The sequence below is a fragment of the Muscardinus avellanarius genome (assembly GCF_963383645.1).
Source record: "Muscardinus avellanarius genome assembly, chromosome: 4".
In the NCBI taxonomy this organism is placed as follows: domain Eukaryota; kingdom Metazoa; phylum Chordata; class Mammalia; order Rodentia; family Gliridae; genus Muscardinus; species Muscardinus avellanarius.
The window spans coordinates 82,883,680-82,904,132 of NC_137789.1; positions in this window are offsets into that span (position 1 = coordinate 82,883,680).

A 20,453-nucleotide genomic window follows, 5' to 3' on the forward strand; every position below is an offset into this window, starting at 1 on the left:
CTCATGCTTGATGGCCGCTCATAAGCCACCCCAGCCCCTGTCTTAGGTTGTCCTCCTCTGAGGATCTTACCCGTCATTGGGTGCATGGGGGCAGAGGTGGGATGTTTATGGTCAGAATGCCAGTCATATTGGATCTCTATTTAACTGCCTATGAACTGAACTAATCTATTGAGGATACAGGGTCCAGGGTACAAACAAGCAGGAGAGATCTTGTCCAAGTGGGTTGTTTCGTAGAGTTTGTTGGCGTTGTCTTTTTGGAATTGCTTCATCTTGTCCTGGACTAAGCCCGATAAAGACAGCATCTTTTCTGTAAAAATAAGCAGATGCCTCCCTTTTTGGCTGTTAATAAATCCAATCCCTGTCCTTTTTTTGTAATATTGCTTTGGCCAGAGAATCTAATTTGGCTTGTAAGTCTAGAATGGTTTATGAGACAGCCTTAATATCATTGATCACTTGGAGGGAGAGTTTTTTATGTAATTTAAAGGAATTTAGGGTATTGGGAAAGGATAATTTTTTTTTTGGGGATCAAACCCAGGGCCATTTGCATGTCAGGCAAGTGCTGTATTATTGAGCTATACCCCCAGCCCAATCACTAGTTTTCAGTTTTTATGGAATGAACTTTTAGGAGTGGAATCGGTAAAACTATTTTTTGATATACAAAATGGTCAGTGTTACACTATGTTTAGGATCAATAAACTTGACATTTAAAATCTGTACAATGTTTCCAAAGATAGTGAGTTTTATGTTTTTTTCATAAATCTATATCCTTGAAGATTTTATAGTTATGAGTTGTCTTTAGTATATTATCAGAAGCAATTTTTCTTGACATGACAACCAAGACAATAACAATAGCAAATACTGATAATAATAATGGCACAAAAGGTCACAGTCACTAATACTATAAGGCCCACACTATACTGAGTGTAACACATGCCCCTATTTACTATAATTTTCATTTGCCAAATCATGCAGCATCTGAGTCTCAAACCCAGCCCTACCATTCTAGAGCTCAAGCCCTTTATAGCCCCCCCTTTTTTTTCACATCAAGCAAACCATTTGTAAGAAACTAGTATTTTATGTTTAGTCTGGTCTCAAGCCATGCATTTAGACTTTATTTAGAGCCCATCACGATGTGAAAGGTAAACCAAGGACTCCTAAACTTGAGATTTTATCCTGCAACATAGCTGATCTTAAGCCATAAGCTCCAGTAGAGTAGAACCTATCTCACCATAAAATCACCAGCTTATGCATGATGTCCAGTACCTTGCATGCATTTACTTAAACACATATTCAATACATGAAAAATTTTAGACTCAAATATACATTTCCTTTGTAATTAGTTCTTTTTCAAGGATGCTTTGGCTTTTATCTGTCTATGGTGCCTGGGAGGGCCAAGGTCACATTCCTACCAGGCAGGCCCAGGAAAGCCTGTTTTTATGGCCCTACACCCCTGCCCCTCCATCTACAGGACCCTATGGGCCTGACCATACCCAACCTGATGGCTGGCATGAAATAAGACAAGCATGTATAATCCTCAGAATAGGTCTAGAATTTTGTTAGTTAAATGGGCATTTAAAGGAAAAAGTTTTAACAGTCTGCATGGAACATCAAAAAATAGGTAATGTAAAAATAATTGCTAATAATTTAGTATAATGTACAAAAATATGTTTTAAGAAAAAAGTATAAATTGTATTTAAATAATTATACATTTTGTCTTTGATTTCTTTTTCTTCATTTTCTCATCTTCGCTCATCTTTTCTTCATGTTTTCAAATTTCCTGAACTAATGTATAGAAGACATCATCAACACCCTGTCTTGTCTTAGCTGATGTTTCAATAAAAGGAATTTCATAATTTTTTGCTAAGTCTTGAGCCTGTTTTGTGTCTATCGTTCTAGAGGGCAGATCACACTTATTTCCTACTAGGACCATAGGTACATCTTTAGAGTCTTTAACTCTTTTCATCTGTTCTATATGGTGGTGAATGTCTTTAGAGTCTTTAACTCTTTTCATCTGTTCTATATGGTGGTGAATGTCTTCAAATTATTTAGTATCATTTATGGCAAATACACAAAGAAAGCCCTCCCCAGCCCTTATGTATTGGTCCCTCATTGCACTGTATTCCTCTTGACCTGTTGTGTCAAGAATGTCTAAGAGACAGGCTTCTCCATCAATTACTATTTGTTTTCTGTAGGAATCCTCTATTGTAGGATCATATTCATCTACAACGTGATTTAGAATTAGCTGTATCGTCAAGGCACTCTTGCCTACGCCACTAGCTCCAACTATCACAAGATTATATTCAGTTATTTTTAGCAGGCCTTGCTCAGCACCTGGAGCCGCCACCCCCCTAAGCTCTGTAAGATCTTGGAAGATCCAGGGGTGCCAGGTAGGGGGAAGTTTTCCCCCAGGGCTTTCCCGCACTGTCAGAGTGATTGTCCTTACCTGGTCTTGCGGTTCCCAGCGATACCAGGCTGCAGGGCGGTTTCTTCCCCGGTTGACGTTGACAGTTCCTCCAGCTCCAACCTCGCCCGATGGCGTCCGGAGCGGAGGATACAGAGAAGGAATTGGCCAGGGAAAGGGGTTGTGGGTAGCTCTTAGCATCCCCAAAGGGATTGAAGGGATCAAGAGGTTTCTTAGGGGCTTCGGGACCGGAGGAGGGTGTGTGCTTGGCAGCCTCTTTTTTTGCTGGTTTGGGGCCACAGCCAGCGAGGTCTTTCGGGGGTCAAGGGAAAAACAAGTTTTAAGTGCAGAGATAGTAGGCAGTATTTCGAGAGGGGGGATCTCCCCTTGATCTATTTGGGCCTTCTTGATTAATTTTTCTATTCTGTCCCACATCTCCCAAAAGGGCTGCTCTCAGAGAGCCAAGGGGCGAATTTTAAGAGATAAACCCAGGCTCGATGAGCCTGATCGTTGGAAAGATCAAGTCCACGGCTCTTGAGCAGGAACCTCAGGGACTCTAGAGAAGGGTCAGGCTTAGAATTGGGCTTCCCCATATTTTATGGGGGGAGGGGGGGTGCTTACCAGCAGAGCGATTGGCCCATCAGGGGTTTTTCTTCTTCGGCTGAAGAGAGCGATGCCTCACACGGGGTACCAGACTGTTGGGGCCAGCCCAACAGTGGTGGAGCTAAACGGGAAGATAAGCACTGACAGCCGATCACCACACGGAGCCGGGAGATTTGTCAAGCAAGATCTCATTTATTCTCTTTTAGGCAACCCAATTTAAAGCAAAAGGCAAGGGGGGATTTTCCAGTCAGGAAACTATTCTAATCTGTCAAACTAAAGGTAGCGGGAGCAAGGAGACACCCCCTTGCATCTGTTCAGCGCTATTTGTTGCAGGTCTCATCGGAAGTTCAGGCGTTAGCTACATGCAGCCCATTCATTGACAGCACGCTCGCTACATGTAGCCCATTCCTCGGAAGTTTTGACAGGTGGCCAATGCGCATGGCGCTACCTGTCATCTGGCGGTTTGGCGCTACATGTAGCTAATTTATAAGAAGTTTTGTCAGGCAGTTTGAGCAGACCCCAACACTTAGTGAGTCCCCGTTTCAAATTTAGTAAGATCCCGTTTCAAAATTAAGAATAAAAAATAGGGCTGGGGGTGTAGGTCAGAGGTAGAATGCCCCTGGTTCAACCCCTAGTTCCACAAAAAGACATCACTTTGGTAAATTATATGTAAATAAAGAACAAGTCAAATAAAAATTAACAAAGCTGTCAGGCGTGGTGGTGCACATTTGTAATCCCAGTACTTGAGACACTGAGACAGGAGGCTCACAAGTTTGCGGTCAACCTTAGCAACTTAGTGAGATCCTCCACAATTTATTGAGATCCTGTTTCAAAATAAAAAACTAAATTAGGGCTGGCTGGGGGGTAGAAGCCTTGGGGTTCAATCCCCACTACCATCAAAAAAACAAATAACAAACTGGGCATGGTGGCGCATACTTGTAATCCCCGTGCTTGGGAGGCTGAGACAGGAGGATCATGTAGGTTCAAAGCCAGCCTCAGCTGGCTTAAGAGACCCTGTTTCCAAATAAAATATAAAATAGGTCTGGGAGTGTAGCCCGGAGGTAGAAGGCCCCTGGTACCACCAAAAAATAAAATAAAATAAATAAATAACAAAGCTAGGCACAGTGATATACTCCTGTAATCCCAACGACTTATGAAGCAAAGGTAGAAGGATTTAATATTTGAAACCAACCTGGGAAACATAACAAGACTCTGTCTCAATTTTTTTTTCAGTACCAGGGATGGAACCCAGGGGCATTCTATCTCCAAACCATACTTCCAGCTCTACTTTTATTCTTTATTTGGAAACAGGGTCTCACTAAGTTGCAAAGGGCCTAAGTAGCTGAGGCTGTCTGCAAACCATGAGCCCCCTGTCTCAGCTACCCAAATGCTGGGATTACAAGTGTGTACCACCACACCTGGCTCAAATATTTTTAAAAAGATGATAAATTCAGCTGGATATGTGGGAGGCTGAGGTAGGAGGATAATGGGTTCAAGGTCAGCCTCAGCTACTTAGTGAGGTCATCTGCAACCTTGTGAGACCCTGTTCCAAAATAAAAGAATAAAATAGGGCTGAAGGTATAGCTCAGAAGTAGAATGTCCCTGGGTTTCATCCCCAGTACCACACACACAAAAAAAAAAGATAAAATTTTATCTAGCTTTACCAATAATTATATAATGTACAAAGGTTGCCAGATTGAATACAATCATACACTCCCCATAAAAAATCTCCTTTAAAGCTGGGTGTGGTGTCACACACTTGTAATAAGGCTGGGAGTGTGGCTCAGAGGTAAAATGCCCCTGAATTCCATTCCCAGTACTGCAAAAAAAAATGTACTTTAAATATAAAGACATAATTATGTTAAGAATTAGAAGGTGAAAAATATATATCATTAGCTACTGCTAATCAAAAGGCATCTGGAGAACTGAACGTGGTGGCACACACTTGTAATCCCAGCATTCGGGAGGCTGAGACAGAAGGATCACGGTTCGTGGACAGCCTCAGCTACTTAGTGAGGCCCTATGCAACTTAGTGAGACCCTGTTTCCAAATAAAGAATAAAAAATAGGGCTGGAGGTATAGCTTGAAGGTAGAATGCCACTAGGTTCCATCTCCAGTAATGAAAAAAAAAGGCATCTGGAGAGATTAAGTGTATATCAAACAAAATAGATATTAGAAGAAAATATTGCAGAGCTAAAAATGATTTTATGTCTTCTTTATAATGACCAAGAATATAATGACCAAGAAGACATAAACATGCTAACTACATATGCACCTATTAATAGAGTGCTTTTAAATATATGAATCAAAAACTGATATAACAGGAAAGATAAACAGATAAACGCACAATTTCAATAATTAATATCTCTCCTCTATAACAGAAAGATCCTTTGAAAATTCTCCAAATATTTGGAAATTATAAAACACATTTCTAAATAAGCCATAAATCAAAAAATGTATCAAATTAAACCTTAAAATATTTAACTGAATACAAATAAAAGCATCAAATCAGCATTTATCAAAAGACCACTAATCAGAGCCAGGCATGGTAGCATACACTTGTAATCCCAGCATTTTGGGAGGCTGAGACAGGAGGATCGCAGGTTTGCGGCCAGCCTTAGCTACTTAGTGTGAGGCCCTTTGCAACTCAGCAAGACCCTGTTTCAAAATAAAAAAATAGGGCTGGGGGTAGAGCTCAGAGGTAGAATGTCCCTGGGTTCCATCTCCAGTACCACACACACAAAAAAAGACTATTAATCATAATTTTGAATAAAAACTATAGCATTATTTATATTCGAAAAGAAGAAAATTCTCAGACAGGCATAGTGACACACACCTAGTAGTTGGGAGGTTGAGACAAGACTTCAGGTTCCAGGCAAGCCTCGGCAACTTAGTGAGACGCTCAACAACAGAGGGAGACCCTGTTTCAAAACAAAAAATAAAAAGAGCTGGGGGTGTAGCTCAGAGGCAGAATGCCCCTAGGTACCAAAATCAAAAAAGAAATTTCTCAACTCAATGACTTTAACTTCTGTCTTAAGAAACTAGAAAGAAAAGAACGCATTAAACCTAAAGTAAGCTGGGCTTGGTGGCACACGCTTGTAATCCCAATGCTTGAAAGGCTGAGACAGGAGGATCGCACAGGTTTGAAGCCATTCTCAGCTACTTAGTGAAACCCTGTTTCCAAATAAAATATAAAATAGGTCTGGGAGTAGAGCCCAGAGGTAGAAAAGCCCCTGGGTTCCATCCCCAGTACCATCAATCAATCAATCAATCAATCAATCAATACCTAAAGTAAGCAGAAGAAAGAAAATAATTAAAAAAGAAAAAAGTAAGATAAGGGCAATGACAAACACCTATAATCCTAGTTACTCTGAAGGCTGAGACAGGAGGGCTACAAATCTGAGACCAGACTGCTTGATTTAGCAGGACTCTTGTTTTAATGCTTCCATAGCATGCTCTGGGGACTGGGTTCCATTCCCAGTGCCATAAAATTAAATTAGATATAAAAATTTTAAAAATAAAATTAAAAATAGGATGCCAGGCATGGTGGCACACGCTTGTAATCCCCACGCTTGGGAGGTGGAGACAGGAGGATCAAGCAGGTTCGAAGCCAGCCTTGCTGGCTTAAGAGACCCTGTTTCCAAACAAAAAATATATATATAAAAAATAGGTCTGGGAGTGTAGCCCGGAGGTAGAAGGGTTTGCAGGAACCCCAGTACCACAAAAAAAAAAAAAAAAAATCCAGAAAATAGAAAAACAATAGCAAAAAAAGTAATGAAATCATGAACTGGTTCTTTGGGATAAATAAATTTGATAAACTTCAAGCCAGACTTTTTTTTAGAAAAGAACACAAATTACCAACATAAAGAATGAAAAATGTGATATACTACAGAGAAAATATTATGAATAATATTATTCTAATACATTTGACAATTTAGATGAAATTAAAACTGTAGACAATATACCTCATGGATGTAGATATAAATATAAATATTCTAAATAAATTTTAGCAAATTGAATCTGACAAGATATTAAATGGTTTCATGCCAAAATAAACCTGTTTATCTCAGATAAATGGAGCCATTATGATATTTGCAAAATTAATTAATTTAATTCATGATACTATAAAAAATTAATCTCAATAGATAACAAAAATTTTGACTAAATCATCACTTTCTGAGTATATATCATAAACTTCAACAGAATGCTTATTCTTAGCCAGATGTGGTGGCACACGCTTGTAATCCCAGCATTTGGGAGGCTGAGACAGGAGGATCTGGGTTCACGGATATCTTCAGCTACTTAGTGAGGCCCCATGCAGTTTAGTGAGACCCTGTTTCAAAATAAAGAATAAAAATAGGGCTAGGGATGTGGCTTGAAGGTAAAAATGCCCCTGGTTTCCATCTCCAGTACTGCAAAAAAAATAAAAAAATAAAAAATAGGGCTGTGTAGTTCAGAAGTAGAATGCCAAATCAGGCGAGATGCACACGCTTGTAATCCCAGCATTTGGGAGGCTGAAACAAGAGGATCAGGGTTTGAGGAAGGACTAAGCAACATAGTGAGACCCTTTGCAACTCAGTGAAACCATGTTTTTAAAATAAAGAATAAAAATTAGGGCTGGGAGTGTAGCTCATGGAGGTAGAATGCCCCTGAGTCCTACCTTTAGTACCCCAAAAAAATATATATATATAACATATATATATAAATATATAAAACATATATATAACATAAACATATATAAAAATATATCAAACTCAAGTGTAATTCTACATGCAAGCAATGGAAAATCAGAAATTTAAAATTTAAAAACAATATAATTTACAATATTACCAAAAATGCGAAATACTTGAGGGTAAGTTTGATAAGGGAACTGAAAGACTTCTGCTCTAAACACTAAAATTTTGCTGAGAAGTATTAAAGACCTAAGTAAATGGGGAGATATATCTTGTTTGTGAATTGAAAAACTCAATAGTTTAGTGTCAGTTCTCTCCAAATTCATCTATATATTTGATACAATTCCAATAGAAACCCTTGATAAAATTTTTGTAGAAATTTAAAAGTTCATTCTAAAATCCATATGGAAACACAGAGTTTCTATAGTAGCTAAAACATCTCTAAGAAGAATGGCCAGGCATGGTGGCACACACCTTTAATTCCAGGTACTTGGGAGGCTGAGGCAGGATTATAAATTTGAAACCAGACTTGGCAACTTAGTAAGGTTGTTTCAAAATAAAATAAAAGGGGTTGGGGATGTAGATCAGAAGTACAGTCTAGCATCCATGAAGCTCTGGGTTCAATTCCCAGTACCTAAAAAAAAAAAAAAAAAGAAAGAAAAAGAAAAAGAAAAAAAAGAAAGAAAAAGAAAAAAGTTGAAAGTCTGATTTTAGAACTTATTACAAAGCTTCATTAATCAAAACAGTGTGGTATTATTATAAAAATAAACAGATCAATGGAACAGAATAGAGAATCCAGGAATAACTACACATTTATAATAAAATAGATCTTTATATAGAGAACACAAAATATATATTATACAGCTAAATGTAACATCTACAACTATATAACTTCTAAAAGAGAGAGAAGAGAATCCATTCATGACTTGGAGCAAAGATTTATTAGATACAATACCAAAAGTATAGCCCATTGAAAAACAAATTAAAGGACATATCTGTTGGGAGGCTAAGACAGAAGAATCTCAGCTTCGAAACCAGTCTCCACTACTTAGTAAGACTGTGTTTCAACATTAAAAAAAAAAAAACTTTAAAAAGGGAGTCTGGAGTGTAATTTGGAGGTAGAATGATAAACTGTACTTCTTTAAAACTTAATGCTTCTGCTTTTCAAAAAACACTCTTAAGAGAATGAAATGATTACAAATTAGAAAATAAGTTTTCAAAGTATATAGCTGGTAAAGAACTCAATTAGAGTATATAGAAAGAATTTTTCCATAAGTCAACAAAAAGAAATCAAATTTTTTTAATGGGCAAAGATTTGAACACTTAACCCAAGAAAGTATATAAATGGCACATACACATGAAAAGATACACAGCAGCATCAGTCACTATGGAAATGCAAACTAAAAACATGGCGATTATTGTGACTATGTTATTACCACCTTCATGGAAGACTGTATGGAGAGGCTGCAAAGAAAACTTATATGTGGTAGCAAGTCCACTTCTGGGTATTTACCCAAAAGATTTGAAATCAGCGCATCCTAGAGATGTCTGCATCCCCAGCTTACTTCAGCACTATTGACAGTAGCCAAAGTATTCATTCCACAAAGCAATGAATAAAGAAATGTGGTCTATACACACAGTGGAATACTACTCAGCATTATAAAAGAAAGAAAGGCTGTCATTTTCAACAACATGGATGGAACTGAAGAACATTATATCAAGAAATTATAGGAAGAAAAACACTGCATATTCTCACTTACATATAAAATCTAAAATACCTGAACTCAAAGAAGCAGAGAGTACAAGAGTGGTTATCAAGGGCAGGGATGAGTAGATGAGCAGACCTGAAACTCAAAGGTACAAAGCCTCAGGTAGACAGGAGGAAGTTCTTTCTCCTTTGAGATATGTTGATTAGCATGATGATATAGTAAACAATGATGTATTACACATTTCAAAATCGCTAAAATAGTATATTTCTCATCACAAAAAATAAGTATTTGATATTATGGATATGTTAGTTAGCTGGATTCCGCATTGTATTCATAAATCATAACAATACCCTTGTATATCATAAATATATACAACTACAATTTGTCAGTTTATAACTAAAAATAAAAATTAATGCCAGCACATGCCTATAATCCCAATACTTGTGAGGCTGAAAGAGGAAGATTGAAGGTTCAAGAAAGTTTAGTAAGACCCTGTTTCAAAATAAAAAATAAAGAGTTGAGAGTGCAGCTCAGAGGTAGAACTACACCCTGGGTTCAATCCTCAGGTTCAATCCCCAGTAGAATAATAAATTAAATTAAAATAAAATAGATAGGGCTACTCAGCAGCTTAGAGGTAGCATGCTCCTGGATTCATGTCAAGTGCAAAAAAAAAAAAAAAAAAAAAAAAGGATGGAGGTAGGACTGCTGAAGGACTAGGCTCCTCTTAGCTTCCTGGCCTCTTAGGTGTGTGGAGAAAGGAACAATAGAGAGAAAAGGATTAGTCCACAGTAGCAGAGAGGGTGAGTACTAGAAGGCCAGCCTTAGCCCCGGGGCACCTTCTGCTCAGAAGACACATTCAGTTCATAGATGCCACTTAGAAAATGGCTTCAGAGATCCAACCTTGACTCTCAGCTGCCCCGTCCAAGCCCAGGGGCACTGGGCCAGTCCAGAAGTCACTTTGTCCTCCATAAATCAGGCATGACATTTTATCACAAAACTGTAGAATTTTCTGTCTAATCCTTTGGACACATTAGATGTTCAAGCATGACTTACCTTCATCCTTCTCTTTCCTTGAAAGAAATATTCATGCTTGAATCTATGAAGGAGCCAGGGAAGAGAGTATTCTAAGTAATTTTTAGGCATGGAGGAAAAAGTATATAGTCTCATAATATCAATTACTACAATGTCACTACAAGGACAACCTTTCTGGAGTAGTCCTTCAGGTTGCAAGAGAACCCACCAGGAAAAGAATATTAGTCATGCAGATTATCATGTATCACATCTCAGTGCACAGGAGGTGATGCCCAAGCTCCTCTCCAAGCAGCACATTTGGACAGAGGGTCCGATTTGGGAGCCCTTTTGCATTTCAGCATCCATGAATGCCCCTCTCAGTCTAGCCCCCCTTCCTCAATCCCTTTAGCAGTCCACTTTTTTTTTTTTTTTTTTTTTTTTTTTTTGCAGTACTGGTATAGAACCCAGAGGGAATTCTACCTCCAAGCTACACCCCCAGCCCTATTTTTTATTCTTCATTTTGAAACAGGTCTCACTAAGTTGCTGAGAGCCTCACTATCCTCCTATCTCAGCCTCCCAAGTACTGGAATAACAAGCGTGCACCACCATGCCCCCCCTCCCCCGGTTTAGTAATCCACATTTCAAAATCAGGAACAGGGGCATTATCAGAAGAGAGAGCAGGCAGCCTTCAGAGTCCAAGGAGGGAGATCTGCTTTCCAGATTCCCATAGGATGACCTCCTCTTCTATTGTTCAAAATGTGGAGTCTTGTAATCCAGTGGCCATGATTAGGACTATCAAATGCCTGCAGAGGGGATTTGGAATTAAGATGTTGCTGGTTCTTTATCACCTTCAGGCTAAGGTCCCTTTGAAAATATAAAGAACCATCTCCCTGGGTGTAGAGGGGGCACAGAGAAACTTGGCATACCCCTTGAGAGATTTCACTTTTCCTCTAGAGGCTATCCTTAGACTGCAGGTTAAAGACTCCAGGTTAAAGCTGGGTACAGTGACACATGCCTGGAACTCCAGCACTTGGAAGACTGAAATAGGAAGATCACAGGTTTGAGGTCATCATGCAGTAACTTGGAGAAACACTGTTTCAAAATAAAATGGGTCTAGGGGTGTAGCTCATAGGTAGAGCACCCCTGGGTTCAAACCCCAATACCACAAAAACAAATTAATTTAAAACTTCAGGTTAAAAGCATGTCTCTGTGGAGCAAGGCTCAGATTACATGAGCCCTAAAATCAAGCTGTTTCATTCCATCATGGAGATCACAAAAAGACATAGATAATGCTGTCAGATAAGAAGGAATTAAAGCACTATCTGCTAGAACAAAGGAAGAAGAGTAACATACAAAGTGACCCTCACTGGATTCCAAGAAGAGGCTCATCAGGGAGGTCTAACCAACGGATTACTTTTTAAGCATTTGAATGTGACTTTTAAGGAATTCCTAACATCCATCAAGATGACAAGGGCTGGACAGTGGGTCTGTCGCAGGCTTGAGGCAGCCTCAGCATCTTAGCAAGACACTGTTTCAAAATAAAACATAAAGCTGGCTATGGTGACACACACTTGCAACACCAGTTCTTGGGGAGGATCACGGGTTCAAAGCCAGCCTCGGCAATATAGAAAGGCTTTCAGAAACCTAGTGAGGCCTTATTTCCCAAGTAAAGAAATAAAATCAGATTTGGTGTGTATTTGGAGGTAGAATGCCTATAGGTTCAATCCCTAGCACCAAAAAAGAAAACACCACAAACAAGCAAAATAAAATATAAAAAGGGCTGGAGTTGAAGCTCAGAGGTAGAATGTCCCTGTCTTCAATAGATAGATAGATTAGATAGATAGATAGATAGATAGATAGATAATAGATGATAGATATTGATATATATCAATATATAGCATATCTACATATATATGTACACACACATATATGTATGTGTGTGTGTGTGTGTGTGTGTGTGTGTGTGTGTGCGCGCGATGCAAAATTGCAAAGGAAAGAATGCGCCAGTCAACCTGTATTGCTCAGCAAGAAGAGGTTTGTGTCCCTGTGATAGACCAGGGTGTGTGTGTTGTGGTGGGGGGAGCAGGTGTAGACCTCCAATATGCCATGAAACCTTCTGAAAGAAAATAGTACATGTTGAGGATTCCTTATCTGAAATTCTTAGGACTGGAGAGTTTGTGATCTCAGATTTTTGCAGATTTTGGAGTATTTGCATATACTATCTGAGGGATGGAACCCAAGGTTAAACACAAAGTTCATTCACATTTCATACATACCTTTTTTTAAGTGGCACTGGAGATTGAACCCAGAGCATTCTTAACTCTGAGCTATACCCCCAGTCCTATTTTTTTTGTTTGTTTTGTTTTGTTTTGTTTTGAAACAGGTTCTCACTGATTTGCAGAGGGCCTCACTAAGTTGCTAAGGTTGGCCTCAAACCTGCAGTCTTCTGTCTTAGCCTCCCGAGTACTGGGATTACAAGCCTGCACCACCATACATATATTCTCTCTCTACATATCCTCTGAACATGCTTTTATTCTTTGTAGTGCACCTGTGTTTTGACAACGAGCCATCATGCGGTGGCTCACACTTGTAATTCCAGTACTTCAGAGGCTGAGACAGGAAGATCGCAGGTTCGTGGCCAGGTCACAACTTAGACCCTCTTTCAAAATAATGAATTTTCCATTTGTAGCAACACATTGTCCCTCAAAAAGTTTTGGGTGTTGGAGCATTCTGCAGTTTGGAATTTTGGATTACAGATAATCAACCTCCAGCCAGGTATGGTGGCACATGCCTATAGTTCCAGCTACCATGGGGGGTAGGAGACACTGAGGTGGAAAGATTATTTGAGCCTAGAGTTTGAACCTGGGCAATGTGGTGACATCCTATCTTAAAAAATGTCAGGCATGGTGGCACATGCCTATAATCTCAGTACTTTGGGAAGCTGAGACAGGAGGACTGCAGGTTCAAAACTACCCTCAGCATTTTAGTGAGACACTCCGCAACCTAGTCAGTCCTGTTCCAAATAAAAAGGGCTGGAAGTGTATATTGTACATAAAAAGGTACACTTCTTAAGAGGAGAAAAGAGAAGGTGAAAAAAATGAAGGTGAGGAGGAAAGAGAATGAAGGAAGTGGATTTTTTTTTCTGTTTATATTTGTTAGCATTACTGCCCTCATTAAATTATCTAAGACATAACAAAGTTACAGTTTCAAAGGTATATTTGATTTGTGCCCCTCTTGGCCATCAATATGATCATAAAAGCACCATTTTCATCTAATATCAAGGTCTAATCAACACTATAAAGTACCCTTTCTTGCATTCTTTATCTCTACCCAACAGAGGAGCAAATTCTGCTTTAAACAGGATGTGTGCAGGAAAAATTTTGTTTTTAAACTGCAATAACAAGAAGATTTAAAGTATATCAGACACTGAAAAGTAATGTTACAATGCCTTGGAGAGAGCCCAAGACTGTGGGGTTCATAAATAGGTTCTCCTTGGTAAGTGGACCTGCCACCCTCTGTATGAACAATAAGTCTATTCCCTTGATAACTCTAAGAAGTACCCACTGACATGGATTACAATCTGATAAGAAAAAAAAAGTGGAAACATGTTCCACTATTTGCCTTACTTTTAACTCATTGTAGGAAAATTCTTAATAAGAAGGGTTATTTGAGTCGCCTATCTTCGTACCCCATACTGCTTTATAGGGTCCACTGTACACTAAGTGAATAATTGACCGGTCATTTCAGCACAGGAGCTTCCTGCTCCACCCCAACTCTACATGCACGTCATTTCCCATACCTGTGAAGATGGTAGAGCCTGAGCATGTAGTTGTTCTTCAAGCGCACATGTGTACTTCTCATGTACATGGTTTCTTCTTCAAAGAGAAAGAAGTGATTCTGCTTTCAGTTAAAGTTCAAACACTTCAGCTTAATTTCTATTTCTTTTTTTATTTTATTTTATTTTTTTTTTACTGGGGATGGAACCCAGGGGCATTCTACCTCCAAGCAACACTCCTAGCTCTATTTTTTATTCTTTGTTCTGAAACAGGGTCTCACTAAGTTGCGGAGGGCCTAAATAGCTGAGTCTATTTAGCTGGCCACAAACCTATGATCATCCTCTGTCTCAGCCTCCCAAGTACTGGGATTACAAGTGTCTGCCACCAGGCACAACTGCAACTTGATTTTTAAGAGTCTTTGTAGCTGCATGTGGTGGCACACACTTGTAATTCCAGTACTTCAGAGGCCGAGACAGGAAGATCGCAGGTCCGTGGCCAGCCTCACAACTTAGACCCTGTTTCAAAATAAAAAATAGGGCCGGGCGTGGTGGCGCACACTTGTAATCCCCGCACTTGGAAGGTGGAGACAGGAGGATCACGCAGGTTCGAAGCCAGCTGCACTGGCTTAAGAGACCCTGTTTCAAAAATATAAAAAAATATAGGTCTAGGAGTGTAGCCCGGAGGTAGAAGGGCTTCCAGGAACCCCAGTACCACCAAAAAAAAAAAAATAGGGAGCTGGGTGTGGTGGGTTCACGCTTGTAATCCCAGCATTTGGGAAGCTAAGACAGGAAGATCATGGTTCCTGGCCAGCCTCACTTAGTGAGGTCACTTAGTAAGACCCTGTTTCAAAATAAAGAATAAAAACTAGGGCTGGGGGTGTAAAAACTAGCTCAAAGGTAGAATTCCCCTGAGTTTCATCTCTAGTACCACAAAAAATAAAAAATAGGGCTGGGGGTGTAACTTGGAGGTAGAAGGACCCTGGGTTCAAACCCCAATACCACACACACAAAAAAAGAGTCTCTGTAATGTGACCTCAACCCATTGCCATCAATATTATCCTTGAACTTCAAGTACTTTTCATGTATTCCATTTCATATCATTAAAACTGATCTGAATCCCCAAATGATGTGAGAGGTATATTTTTTCCCCTATCCTATTTTGTATCTATCATTCAAGAGAACTTCTGGATCATCTAAGAACTTCTTATGTAGTCCACCTCTACCAGGTGGATCCAAGACTGAGAGCTCTGTTGTCTCTCGGACCATGGCCACTGGCATTATTATAAATACCTCTGCCACCCAGGACTTCCATCGAACACTGTCCTTATTGTTCCAAATCAAAGGCTGACCCAACCCAGACATTTTGTTACAACATTTGAAGGAAGACACTGACCCTGTATGTTCAGTCTCTTCAAAGCTAATTCAGTTTATTCAAAGAACTATATTGGCCATGTTGTAGTCTAAGGGCCTGTCCTCTTAGTTAGATGAGTGGACACTGTCCTCTGAGCTCAGCTTCCCCAAAAGATGTTTGCAATTTACCCATCAGGGATTCATAATCAGCAGAGATCTATTCCCAGGAGAAGAGCCGGCAAAAGTGTTAAGTAATTCATCTTCTCTGCTCCTAAACCACCAAAATTCATTCTCCCTCTTCTCAAGCTAAAGTGTTTTTTGGTGGTGGTGGGTTTTGTTTTGTGTTTGTTTGCTTGTTTGTTTGGTACTGGGGATTGAACTCAGGGACATTCTATCTCTGAGCTACACCCCCAGCCCCATTTTATTTTTTATTTTGAAACAGAGTCTCACTAAGTGGCTGAGAGTAGCATTGAATTTACAATCCTCCTGTCTCTGCCTCCCAAGTACTGGATTCTAGATGTATGCCACCAAGACTGGCTTCAAGTTAAGGTGTTTGATCACTTCTAAAGGAGAGTGTAATGAAGGCAGATCCCAGAAATAGCAAACATATATTTAACCTCTTGGGAAATGACTTGCGATGAATCATTAAAAGGGAAAGCTGCCAGGTGTGATGGTGAGCACTTTCTCTGAATTTTTCTGGCTAGAACTAGCAGAGACTACATCTCCTGTCTTGTGATGTGACTATAAAGACTGACAGTGCATTCATTCTTCTAGATCCTCAGCTTCAGAGGATGAAGTCAACATGCTAAGAAAAGCCCAGACAAGAAAAGAGAAAAAGTCTATCTGCCCTTCCTTGGCTTAGTTACAGAATCAGTACTTTCCCTTCTCTTTATTAGATGGTTAGAGCCAGGTTCCTTTCATGATTAAACTAGGCATCCTAATAAACTCCACCCAGAAGATGCAATACTATGTGAACATATCTAAAGGATTTAATTGTATAGTAGGCTTCTTAGGCTGAGGGATGAGTAAACAAGTATCTATGACCTATGTTATTATAATGTATAGTGTTGACTGTTTTTGCCATTACATAATAAATAATGTTAAGTGGGTTTTAAAAAGAAAGTAAACTGGGCATGATGGCACACACCTGAAATCCTAGTACTTGGGAGGCTGAGACAGGAAGATCACAGGTTCGAGGCCAACCTTAGCTATTTACAAGACCCTCCGCAACTTAAGATACCCTGTTTCAAAAAAATGAAAAGGACTAATCTTCCTTTTTATGTTTCACCAGAAATAAAGGAGAAGGAGGAGGAGGAGGAGGAGGAGACTTGATCTAGCCTACCTAAACAGAGGGAGAGAATTCCGGGAGGAGTGGCAGCATAGGGAGAGGACACCACAGGAAATGGTAATCCCTGGCCATCTTGTTGGTGCACCAAAAAGAATATTGCCTTTCTGGTGGGGCATCCCAGTGCGGAGGCTGTGGAGTCACTGCCTAGGGGAGGAGTTAAGAAGGGAGGAGATGGAAGAAACAGCATGGCCCACCTCAGTTGTGCCTTCCCCCACCCCCAGGCGCTCAGACCTGGTCAGTGATCAGCAGATAAGCAGCATTGAGAACTATAAAGCAGCTGGTTAGTAGAAGACATCTGCGCCCCTCCCCCCAGCACAGCCACAGGAGGCACTGTACAGAGCCAGGGCAGAGTGGAGATAGCCATCCTCTGGCAGGGCTGTCCCTCCTCCTTCCAGATAGGGTCCTCTCTTAATCCTTCAGGGAGGGGAACCGATGGGATAAGATTTTAGTTAAGAGCCAGGCTTTATTCACAACTGACTTCACATTCTTGGGTTTCAAGGTAGGTGTAACAATTTAACAACTAAAAGTAGCTAGAAAGTAATAAAATTTTCCCAATAAATTGTTAGAGAGCAAGACAAGGAGATTCAAGAACACAGCTAAAGCTGTAACTTAGAGAAAAAGGAACACATTTTGTGTTTAGTTCCCAGCGAATGAAAACTGCGCAAGAGACTGGTGACCACAGCTCAGGCTGTGTTGTCCGGGGAAGCCCTGCCCAGCCCTGCTTCCACCTACGTCCTCTGTAAATATCAAGTAATAAGCAGATCACCAGCCAGGCGTAGTGGCGCACACTTGTACTCCCAGTACTGAGACAGGAGGATCACAGGTTCGAAGCCAGCCTCAGCAGCTCGGGAAAGCTTTCAGCAACCTAGCAAGGCCCTGTTTCTAAATTTAAAAAATAAAATATAGTTCTGAGGGTATACTCTTGAAGGTAGAAGACCCTGGGTTCCATCCACAGTAACACACACACACACACACACACACACACACACACACATTAATTAAAAAATAAATAGATCTCCTAATACCATCCACTCACATAGACACTGCTGGTAGTTATTACCCACATGTTAGAGATGAAGAAACAGGGTCAGAGGGCACCATATGGCCCAAGGCCACAGAGCCAGCTGAGGAGCTCTCTGGAACGCAAGCTTCTGCGAGAGGCCTGTGTGGGCCCTGGCCAAGAATGCTACCTGCCTTAACTCCCTTCTGAGCCTCTGGAAACCCTCTCCCACACCCCTGAGACTGCTCTCCTCATGATGTCTAGAACACACACTATCCCGCCTCTTTCCTTTCGTGGCAGTCCTCACTCGCCTTCACTGATGGATTTTTCAAATTCGCCCTTTCCAGATGATTTCTTACCACCTCTCACCCCGGTTCAGACTCACACTATTTCTGCTTTCCTGTCTCCAGTACCCCAAGACCCAGAACCTGCCTGTTTGCTGTGGTAAGCTAAACACAGGGCAGTGCAGAGCCTGCCCGAGGGAGGAAGCTGGGTGGATCTGCTAGAAAGGATGTTGACCCCCACAGGTCAGGAGAGGAGGGAACCTGTGGTCAGAGGGAAGTGGAAACAGGGAGCGCCTGGAAGAGATTGTTCTGCTTTCAACTAGGGCCAAACAATGTAAGGAGAGGGTGTGCTGGCCTCTCTATAAATAGCGCCCCTCAGCCTCCCTCCCTTGGGTAGAGCCGGGTGCCCTCAGGCATCTTAGGGCCACACCAAGAGAGAGCTCCGCTTCCCCTTCCTCCATTCCATTCCCCCTGATGTTAGTGGAACAGGATGTGGAGTCCACGAGGGAAGAAGAAGGCCTCCCTTCCCTTCCCCTGCAAACATGGAGTCCCTGCTGCTCTTCAGGATGGAAGTGAGCACTGGTTCCAGGTGCAGCACATGCTGAGAGGGGCTGGGCAGCTCCTGACATCCATTACTTTGCATTTGTGGCTTCTGTCCCTAAGACTTTGGGTGGCTCTGTCTCTTTCCCAGCAGAGGAAAGGTCTTCCAGGGCCTCTATGCTGCATTTGGAGATGGCTGGACTGCACACTGGAGCAGGAGGGTTCCAAGAGTCCTCCAGCAGGTTCCCTGCCTGAGTGCATCTCTCCCAATGTAGTCATACATCTCAATGGGATAAAAAACTTGTGGAGATATACATGCACACATCACCCAATCAGCCCCTACCCAATCTCTAACCCCTTCCCTCTTCCTCCTGCCCATGCTTGGCTTCCTGATTGACTTTGATATGTTTAAGCACATCATGTGCTTTAAAGAGTTTCCCTTATCCTCCCTCTTATCCCCTCAGATATGTCACCTTCATTGCTCCTCTATAGGGTCCCTTCTTCATCTAGAGTTCCTCCTGTTACCCATTTCTCCCTAATATTTTGCACATTAAAAAAAAGCATCTGATTTCTTATTTTTTGTGACATTTCACTGTAAATGTCATAATTTTGTTCTCCCTTACGGCTGGGCAAAATTCTATTGTGTATATATCCCATATTTTTGAAATTCACTCATCCGTTGAAGGATCTCTTGGCTGGTTCCAGTTTGGAATTGGTGAACTGTGCAGCTGTGAACATGGTTGTTCATGGGCTGGTTTGGTATTTTGGTTTTCATTCTTTTTGGTAGATACCCAGAGGTGGTATTGCTGGATCATATGGTAAGTTTGTTTTTCTTATTCTGAGGATCTTTTATACTCACAACCAATTTTTTCTAAATTGGATTTGGAAATCTGCTGAGCGATTAGGTGAGGCAGTGACAGCTTCTAGTGTTTCCTGGCCACACAGCTGAAGAAACCTCTGGCCCTTTTCTGTGGAGCAGGCCCCAGCTCCAGGCCTGCTGCGCAAGAGGCTCCGGGCCTGGCCTCAATGGCTCCAGACCTTGCCTCACCATGTGGCAGGCTCCGGTCCCTGTCACTGTGGGCAGGATGTTTACAGAGGTTCCTATATATATATATATATATATATATATATATATATATATATATATGAAACATATATATGTTCATATATATATGATATATATATATATATATATGTGTGTGTGTGTGTATGTGTGTGTGCGTGTGTGTGTGTGTAGGAGAAAACAGCAAGTGTCATTTGCAGAAGCTGGGAGCCCAATTTCCTAGCAGCAATAGATTTTATCTCCCCACTGAGAGCAGAGGCTCACAGCCTCACCACGGAGAGCAGGATATGCTGATCCAAGCACACCCTGGCCCCCAGCACAGCACAGATGAACATAGCGGCCATGAGCTGAGGTCTCCCGGTACACCCGGTGCAGCGAGCCTGCCCAGCAATATGGGCGGGGCTTCCTCCGACTTGCCCCAGACATTTTTCTTACATAGTATGTTGTCCAGAATTCTTGCACATGTGCGGCAGGAGCAGTCAACTTTTGGGGAGATTTCTTCAAAAATTCAACGTGGATTGCATTGGATCTGTCTGCCTCTCCTGAATACTGGCCACCGCCACTACCGCCATCTTGGTCCATCTCTGTGAAACTTTTTCTTACGTACTATGTTGTCCAGAGTTCCTGAGTATGTGGGGCAGAAACAGTGTACTTTGGGGAAGATTTCTTCAAAAATTCAATGTGGATTTGGTTGGA